Source organism: Aegilops tauschii, chromosome 1, assembly GCF_002575655.3.
Source record: "Aegilops tauschii subsp. strangulata cultivar AL8/78 chromosome 1, Aet v6.0, whole genome shotgun sequence".
Classification (NCBI taxonomy): domain Eukaryota; kingdom Viridiplantae; phylum Streptophyta; class Magnoliopsida; order Poales; family Poaceae; genus Aegilops; species Aegilops tauschii.
The window spans coordinates 497,256,100-497,265,893 of NC_053035.3; positions in this window are offsets into that span (position 1 = coordinate 497,256,100).

Consider the following 9,794-nt stretch of genomic DNA (forward strand, 5'->3'; position numbering starts at 1 on the left):
GTGTTTTCTGTTCCCATGATTTTTTGACTACTTAAAGTGTGTGGTTGGGATCGTTGCGATCAGTTTTGAACGCTGATGGTGCGCAATTCATGCGGACGAGATGGTAGTTTTCGATGTTGTTAGTCGATTATGACTGGGTGGGAGGCGCCCGTGGTGATTGTTTTTGTTCATTTGAGCACTGAAACGAGCCGATGATGTTTGGGTATCGATGGGAGCACATAGGATGTGTGCTGGTTTGGCATGCTCGACCGGAGGAGTATTGTTGATTGAAGAGGGGGGGCGGCGGGGACTAGAGACGACGGGGGATATCATGAACATTTAGGTGGGGGGGAGGGGGGTGGGTGGGTAGAGCAAGGAGGCACTTATCATTAGGCATGCCGCCGAAAACTTACAGGATCCATTTGCCATGTGACTAGTCCAAATTTTTCTGAATGGGTCTTTTACATCTGTGTCCCTAAGTCGAACCTACTACTCATATTTGCCCTTAATTTCGAAGCATGCTCAAATTTACCCCTCTGCCGTTAGTTCACCTTATAAAAATGCCCTTCCGTTCCGTTACCGTCGGGTCAATGGGCTTTGACCGTCTACGGGGCATTTATCGGACATTTTGCCCCTGCCTCCATGTATCACTTACATGTGGGACCCGCTCAACAAAAAATAAAAATAAAAAACTCTTTCTCTCACCCCACTACGGAGTGCAACGGAGGGATTCAAGGAACAGGCGCGAGCGGTGGCACGGTTTCATCACAGCGCCATAGTTTTGCTCCCCTCTCTTCTCTGCACGTCTATGCACCCACGGTAGCAAGGTCCTTCCAGCGATCCTCTCCATTTATTTTTGTTTCCGCGAAGGTTTGTGGGGTGGTTATGGTGTTTTCTGTTCCCATGATTTTTTGACTACTTCAAGTGTGTGGTTGGGATTGTTGCGATCAGTTTTGAACGCTAATGGTGCTCAATTCATGCGGACGAGATGGTAGTTTTCGATGTTGTTAGTCGATTATGACTGGATGGGAGGCGCCCGTGGTGATTGTTTTTGTTCATTTGAGCACTGAAACGAGCCGATGATGTTTGGGTATCGATGGGAGCACATAGGATGTGTGCTGGTTTGGCATGCTCGACCGGAGGAGTATTGTTGATTGAAGAGGGGGGCGGCGGGGACTAGAGACGACGGGGGATATCATGAACATTTAGGTGGGGGGGAGGGGGTGGGTGGGTAGAGCAAGGAGGCACTTATCATTAGGCATGCCGCCGAAAACTTACAGGATCCATTTGCCATGTGACTAGTCCAAATTTTTCTAAATGGGTCTTTTACATCTGTGTCCCTAACTCGAACCTACTACTCATATTTGCCCTTAATTTCGAAGCATGCTCAAATTTACCCCTCTGCCGTTAGTTCACCTTATAAAAATGCCCTTCCGTTCCGTTACCGTCTGGTCAAAGGGCTTTGACCGTCTACGGGGCATTTATCGGACATTTTGCCCCTGCCTCCATGTATCACTTACATGTGGGACCCTCTCAACAAAAAAGAAAAATAAAAAACTCTTTTTCTCACCCCACTACGGAGTGCAACGGAGGGATTCAAGGAACAGGCGCGAGCGGTGGCACGGTTTCATCACAGCGCCATAGTTTTGCTCCCCTCTCTTCTCTGCACGTCTATGCACCCACGGTAGCAAGGTCCGTCCAGTGATCCTCTCCATTTATTTTTGTTTCCGCGAAGGTTTGTGGGGTGGTTGTGGTGTTTTCTGTTCCCATGATTTTTTGACTACTTAAAGTGTGTGGTTGGGATCGTTGCGATCAGTTTTGAACGCTGATGGTGCGCAATTCATGCGGACGAGATGGTAGTTTTCGATGTTGTTAGTCGATTATGATTGGGTGGGAGGCGCCCGTGGTGATTGTTTTTGTTCATTTGAGCACTGAAACGAGCCGATGATGTTTGGGTATCGATGGGAGCACATAGGATGTGTGCTGGTTTGGCATGCTCGTCCGGAGGAGTATTGTTGATTGAAGAGGGGGGCGGCGGGGACTAGAGACGACGGGGGATATCATGAACATTTAGGTGGGGGGGGGGGAGGGGTGGGTGGGTAGAGCAAGGAGGCACTTATCATTAGGCATGCCCCCGAAAACTTACAGGATCCATTTGCCATGTGACTAGTCCAAATTTTTCTGAATGGGTCTTTTACATCTGTGTCCCTAAGTCGAACCTACTACTCATATTTGCCCTTAATTTCGAAGCATGCTCAAATTTACCCCTCTGCCGTTAGTTCACCTTATAAAAATGCCCTTCCGTTCCGTTACCGTCGGGTCAATGGGCTTTGACCGTCTACGGGGCATTTATCGGACATTTTGCCCCTGCCTCCATGTATCACTTACATGTGGGACCCGCTCAACAAAAAATAAAAATATAAAACTCTTTCTCTCACCCCACTACGGAGTGCAACGGAGGGATTCAAGGAACAGGCGCGAGCGGTGGCACGGTTTCATCACAGCGCCATAGTTTTGCTCCCCTCTCTTCTCTGCACGTCTATGCACCCACGGTAGCAAGGTCCTTCCAGCGATCCTCTCCATTTATTTTTGTTTCCGCGAAGGTTTGTGGGGTGGTTGTGGTGTTTTCTGTTCCCATGATTTTTTGACTACTTCAAGTGTGTGGTTGGGATTGTTGCGATCAGTTTTGAACGCTGATGGTGCTCAATTCATGCGGACGAGATGGTAGTTTTCGATGTTGTTAGTCGATTATGACTGGATGGGAGGCGCCCGTGGTGATTGTTTTTGTTCATTTGAGAACTGAAACGAGCCGATGATGTTTGGGTATCGATGGGAGCACATAGGATGTGTGCTGGTTTGGCATGCTCGTCCGGAGGAGTATTGTTGATTGAAGAGGGGGGCGGCGGGGACTAGAGACGACGGGGGATATCATGAACATTTAGGTGGGGGGGAGGGGTGGGTGGGTAGAGCAAGGAGGCACTTATCATTAGGCATGCCCCCGAAAACTTACAGGATCCATTTGCCATGTGACTAGTCCAAATTTTTCTGAATGGGTCTTTTACATCTGTGTCCCTAAGTCGAACCTACTACTCATATTTGCCCTTAATTTCGAAGCATGCTCAAATTTACCCCTCTGCCGTTAGTTCACCTTATAAAAATGCCCTTCCGTTCCGTTACCGTCCGGTCAATGGGCTTTGACCGTCTACGGGGCATTTATCGGACATTTTGCCCCTGCCTCCATGTATCACTTACATGTGGGACCCGCTCAACAAAAAATAAAAATATAAAACTCTTTCTCTCACCCCACTACGGAGTGCAACGGAGGGATTCAAGGAACAGGCGCGAGCGGTGGCACGGTTTCATCACAGCGCCATAGTTTTGCTCCCCTCTCTTCTCTGCACGTCTATGCACCCACGGTAGCAAGGTCCTTCCAGCGATCCTCTCCATTTATTTTTGTTTCCGCGAAGGTTTGTTGGGTGGTTGTGGTGTTTTCTGTTCCCATGATTTTTTGACTACTTCAAGTGTGTGGTTGGGATTGTTGCGATCAGTTTTGAACGCTAATGGTGCTCAATTCATGCGGACGAGATGGTAGTTTTCGATGTTGTTAGTCGATTATGACTGGATGGGAGGCGCTCGTGGTGATTGTTTTTGTTCATTTGAGCACTGAAACGAGCCGATGATGTTTGGGTATCGATGGGAGCACATAGGATGTGTGCTGGTTTGGCATGCTCGACCGGAGGAGTATTGTTGATTGAAGAGGGGGCGGCGGGGACTAGAGACGACGGGGGATATCATGAACATTTAGGTGGGGGGGAGGGGGGTGGGTGGGTAGAGCAAGGAGGCACTTATCATTAGGCATGCCGCCGAAAACTTACAGGATCCATTTGCCATGTGACTAGTCCAAATTTTCCTAAATGGGTCTTTTACATCTGTGTCCCTAACTCGAACCTACTACTCATATTTGCCCTTAATTTCGAAGCATGCTCAAATTTACCCCTCTGCCGTTAGTTCACCTTATAAAAATGCCCTTCCGTTCCGTTACCGTCTGGTCAAAGGGCTTTGACCGTCTACGGGGCATTTATCGGACATTTTGCCCCTGCCTCCATGTATCACTTACATGTGGGACCCTCTCAACAAAAATTAAAAAAAAACTCTTTTTCTCACCCCACTACGGAGTGCAACGGAGGGATTCAAGGAACAGGCGCGAGCGGTGGCACGGTTTCATCACAGCGCCATAGTTTTGCTCCCCTCTCTTCTCTGCACGTCTATGCACCCACGGTAGCAAGGTCCTTCCAGTGATGCTCTCCATTTATTTTTGTTTCCGCGAAGGTTTGTGGGGTGGTTGTGGTGTTTTCTGTTCCCATGATTTTTTGACTACTTAAAGTGTGTGGTTGGGATCGTTGCGATCAGTTTTGAACGCTGATGGTGCGCAATTCATGCGGACGAGATGGTAGTTTTCGATGTTGTTAGTCGATTATGACTGGGTGGGAGGCGCCCGTGGTGATTGTTTTTGTTCATTTGAGCACTGAAACGAGCCGATGATGTTTGGGTATCGATGGGAGCACATAGGATGTGTGCTGGTTTGGCATGCTCGACCGGAGGAGTATTGTTGATTGAAGAGGGGGGGCGGCGGGGACTAGAGACGACGGGGGATATCATGAACATTTAGGTGGGGGGGAGGGGGGTGGGTGGGTAGAGCAAGGAGGCACTTATCATTAGGCATGCCGCCGAAAACTTACAGGATCCATTTGCCATGTGACTAGTCCAAATTTTTCTGAATGGGTCTTTTACATCTGTGTCCCTAAGTCGAACCTACTACTCATATTTGCCCTTAATTTCGAAGCATGCTCAAATTTACCCCTCTGCCGTTAGTTCACCTTATAAAAATGCCCTTCCGTTCCGTTACCGTCGGGTCAATGGGCTTTGACCGTCTACGGGGCATTTATCGGACATTTTGCCCCTGCCTCCATGTATCACTTACATGTGGGACCCGCTCAACAAAAAATAAAAATAAAAAACTCTTTCTCTCACCCCACTACGGAGTGCAACGGAGGGATTCAAGGAACAGGCGCGAGCGGTGGCACGGTTTCATCACAGCGCCATAGTTTTGCTCCCCTCTCTTCTCTGCACGTCTATGCACCCACGGTAGCAAGGTCCTTCCAGCGATCCTCTCCATTTATTTTTGTTTCCGCGAAGGTTTGTGGGGTGGTTGTGGTGTTTTCTGTTCCCATGATTTTTTGACTACTTCAAGTGTGTGGTTGGGATTGTTGCGATCAGTTTTGAACGCTAATGGTGCTCAATTCATGCGGACGAGATGGTAGTTTTCGATGTTGTTAGTCGATTATGACTGGATGGGAGGCGCCCGTGGTGATTGTTTTTGTTCATTTGAGCACTGAAACGAGCCGATGATGTTTGGGTATCGATGGGAGCACATAGGATGTGTGCTGGTTTGGCATGCTCGACCGGAGGAGTATTGTTGATTGAAGAGGGGGGCGGCGGGGACTAGAGACGACGGGGGATATCATGAACATTTAGGTGGGGGGGAGGGGGTGGGTGGGTAGAGCAAGGAGGCACTTATCATTAGGCATGCCGCCGAAAACTTACAGGATCCATTTGCCATGTGACTAGTCCAAATTTTTCTAAATGGGTCTTTTACATCTGTGTCCCTAACTCGAACCTACTACTCATATTTGCCCTTAATTTCGAAGCATGCTCAAATTTACCCCTCTGCCGTTAGTTCACCTTATAAAAATGCCCTTCCGTTCCGTTACCGTCTGGTCAAAGGGCTTTGACCGTCTACGGGGCATTTATCGGACATTTTGCCCCTGCCTCCATGTATCACTTACATGTGGGACCCTCTCAACAAAAAAGAAAAATAAAAAACTCTTTTTCTCACCCCACTACGGAGTGCAACGGAGGGATTCAAGGAACAGGCGCGAGCGGTGGCACGGTTTCATCACAGCGCCATAGTTTTGCTCCCCTCTCTTCTCTGCACGTCTATGCACCCACGGTAGCAAGGTCCTTCCAGCGATCCTCTCCATTTATTTTTGTTTCCGCGAAGGTTTGTGGGGTGGTTGTGGTGTTTTCTGTTCCCATGATTTTTTGACTACTTAAAGTGTGTGGTTGGGATCGTTGCGATCAGTTTTGAACGCTGATGGTGCGCAATTCATGCGGACGAGATGGTAGTTTTCGATGTTGTTAGTCGATTATGACTGGGTGGGAGGCGCCCGTGGTGATTGTTTTTGTTCATTTGAGCACTGAAACGAGCCGATGATGTTTGGGTATCGATGGGAGCACATAGGATGTGTGCTGGTTTGGCATGCTCGTCCGGAGGAGTATTGTTGATTGAAGAGGGGGGCGGCGGGGACTAGAGACGACGGGGGATATCATGAACATTTAGGTGGGGGGGGGAGGGGTGGGTGGGTAGAGCAAGGAGGCACTTATCATTAGGCATGCCCCCGAAAACTTACAGGATCCATTTGCCATGTGACTAGTCCAAATTTTTCTGAATGGGTCTTTTACATCTGTGTCCCTAAGTCGAACCTACTACTCATATTTGCCCTTAATTTCGAAGCATGCTCAAATTTACCCCTCTGCCGTTAGTTCACCTTATAAAAATGCCCTTCCGTTCCGTTACCGTCGGGTCAATGGGCTTTGACCGTCTACGGGGCATTTATCGGACATTTTGCCCCTGCCTCCATGTATCACTTACATGTGGGACCCGCTCAACAAAAAATAAAAATATAAAACTCTTTCTCTCACCCCACTACGGAGTGCAACGGAGGGATTCAAGGAACAGGCGCGAGCGGTGGCACGGTTTCATCACAGCGCCATAGTTTTGCTCCCCTCTCTTCTCTGCACGTCTATGCACCCACGGTAGCAAGGTCCTTCCAGCGATCCTCTCCATTTATTTTTGTTTCCGCGAAGGTTTGTGGGGTGGTTGTGGTGTTTTCTGTTCCCATGATTTTTTGACTACTTCAAGTGTGTGGTTGGGATTGTTGCGATCAGTTTTGAACGCTGATGGTGCTCAATTCATGCGGACGAGATGGTAGTTTTCGATGTTGTTAGTCGATTATGACTGGATGGGAGGCGCCCGTGGTGATTGTTTTTGTTCATTTGAGCACTGAAACGAGCCGATGATGTTTGGGTATCGATGGGAGCACATAGGATGTGTGCTGGTTTGGCATGCTCGACCGGAGGAGTATTGTTGATTGAAGAGGGGGGCGGCGGGGACTAGAGACGACGGGGGATATCATGAACATTTAGGTAGGGGGGGGGGAGGGGGGTGGGTGGGTAGAGCAAGGAGGCACTTATCATTAGGCATGCCGCCGAAAACTTACAGGATCCATTTGCCATGTGACTAGTCCAAATTTTTCTAAATGGGTCTTTTACATCTGTGTCCCTAAGTCGAACCTACTACTCATATTTGCCCTTAATTTCGAAGCATGCTCAAATTTACCCCTCTGCCGTTAGTTCACCTTATAAAAATGCCCTTTTGTTCCGTTACCGTCCGGTCAAAGGGCTTTGACCGTCTACGGGGCATTTATCGGACATTTTGCCCCTGCCTCCATGTATCACTTACATGTGGGACCCGCTCAACAAAAAATAAAAATAAAAAACTCTTTCTCTCACCCCACTACGGAGTGCAACGGAGGGATTCAAGGAACAGGCGCGAGCGGTGGCACGGTTTCATCACAGCGCCATAGTTTTTCTCCCCTCTCTTCTCTGCACGTCTATGCACCCACGGTAGCAAGGTCCTTCCAGCGATCCTCTCCATTTATTTTTGTTTCCGCGAAGGTTTGTGGGGTGGTTGTGGTGTTTTCTGTTCCCATGATTTTTTGACTACTTCAAGTGTGTGGTTGGGATTGTTGCGATCAGTTTTGAACGCTAATGGTGCTCAATTCATGCGGACGAGATGGTAGTTTTCGATGTTGTTAGTCGATTATGACTGGATGGGAGGCGCCCGTGGTGATTGTTTTTGTTCATTTGAGCACTGAAACGAGCCGATGATGTTTGGGTATCGATGGGAGCACATAGGATGTGTGCTGGTTTGGCATGCTCGACCGGAGGAGTATTGTTGATTGAAGAGGGGGGCGGCGGGGACTAGAGACGACGGGGGATATCATGAACATTTAGGTGGGGGGGAGGGGGTGGGTGGGTAGAGCAAGGAGGCACTTATCATTAGGCATGCCGCCGAAAACTTACAGGATCCATTTGCCATGTGACTAATCCAAATTTTTCTAAATGGGTCTTTTACATTTGTGTCCCTAACTAGAACCTACTACTCATATTTGCCCTTAATTTCGAAGCATGCTCAAATTTACCCCCCTGCCGTTAGTTCACCTTATGAAAATGCTCTTCCGTTCCGTTACCGTCCGGTCAAAGGGCTTTGACCGTCTACGGGGCATTTATCAGACATTTTGCCCCTGCCTCCATGTACACTTACATGTGGGACCCGCTCAATAAAAAATAAAAATAAAAAACTCTTTCTCTCACCCCACTACTAGGAAAAGCGCTATAGATAATATGGACACTAATGGCGCACCACATATGTGGTGCGCCACTACTATATAATAATGGCGCACCATGTGTTGGTACGCCATTACTGTCCAAATACTAATGGCACACCACATCCACGGTGCGCCACTACTAACAATTTTTTTTATTTTTTTTCAAAACTAGTAATGGCGCACCAGGGGATAGTGCGCCATTACTAGTTTAACTAGTAATGGCGCACCACACCCTCGGTGCGCCACTACTAACAAATTTTTTTAATTTTTTTTAAACTAGTAATGGCGCACCGAGGGGACAGTGCGCCATTACTAGTTTAACTAGTAATGGCGCACCACACCCTCGGTGCGCCACTACTAACAATTTTTTAATTTTTTTTCAAAGTTACCAGACCATTACTAACTTTGCCCAAAGATTCCACCGAATGCGCCTTTTCAGTTTTAGAAAAAATAAAAGAAAATGATGGAAATGTCAAAAAAAAAGTTTCCCATGTGATATGTGGTCTAGTTGTTGGGAAAATTTACAAATATTAATTTCGACTTTATTTGCAAAATCTCTCTGGAATTTGTAAAATGGGCATAACTTTTGCATACGAACTCGGATTAAAAAGTTTTTTATATGAAAAATCATCTACTCGAAAAGTTACATACGATTTGAATCGGGGAAACCCCGTTCAACATCTTCAAAATCCCCAAAAACCTAACAGAACGAAAGATACGGGGCTTTTAAGAAAAAAAATTGGTTTCAAAAAAATCTTTTTTTTTGAATTTTTTTTCAAAATATGATACGTAATATGACCGGGAAGTTTGAAATATTTTTTCAAAATTTCATCATACTCATGAACATGAACAAAGTCCTAGACATCAACAAGGTTTAATAGGATTGATATGCTAGATATATTAACAAGTGCCTGTTAAGTGAGCTGGTGCTGGGGTTGGATAGAACTCTGGAGTAGTGTGAGGATGGGTGACCTTTCGGGAAGTTTGACCACGGAGTGCGATTTGACTTGAGATTAAGCATATTGACCCGAGATTAAGCCATAGTGACCCGAGATTAAGAAAAAAACGAAAAAAAATTGAAAAATATATTTCTGAATTTTTTTGAAAAAAATGTTTGTAATGGCGCACTTCAATGTGGTGCGCCATTACTAAGTCATATAGTAACGGCGCACCTGTGGTGCGCCATTAGTAAAAAATTCTAATTGTGTGATGCTAGTGGCCCTGTAGTGCGCCATTAGTAGCCAAAACAGGTGCGCCACTAGGAGGCCTTGTCCTAGTAGTGCCCCCTCTCTCTCACACACTTAC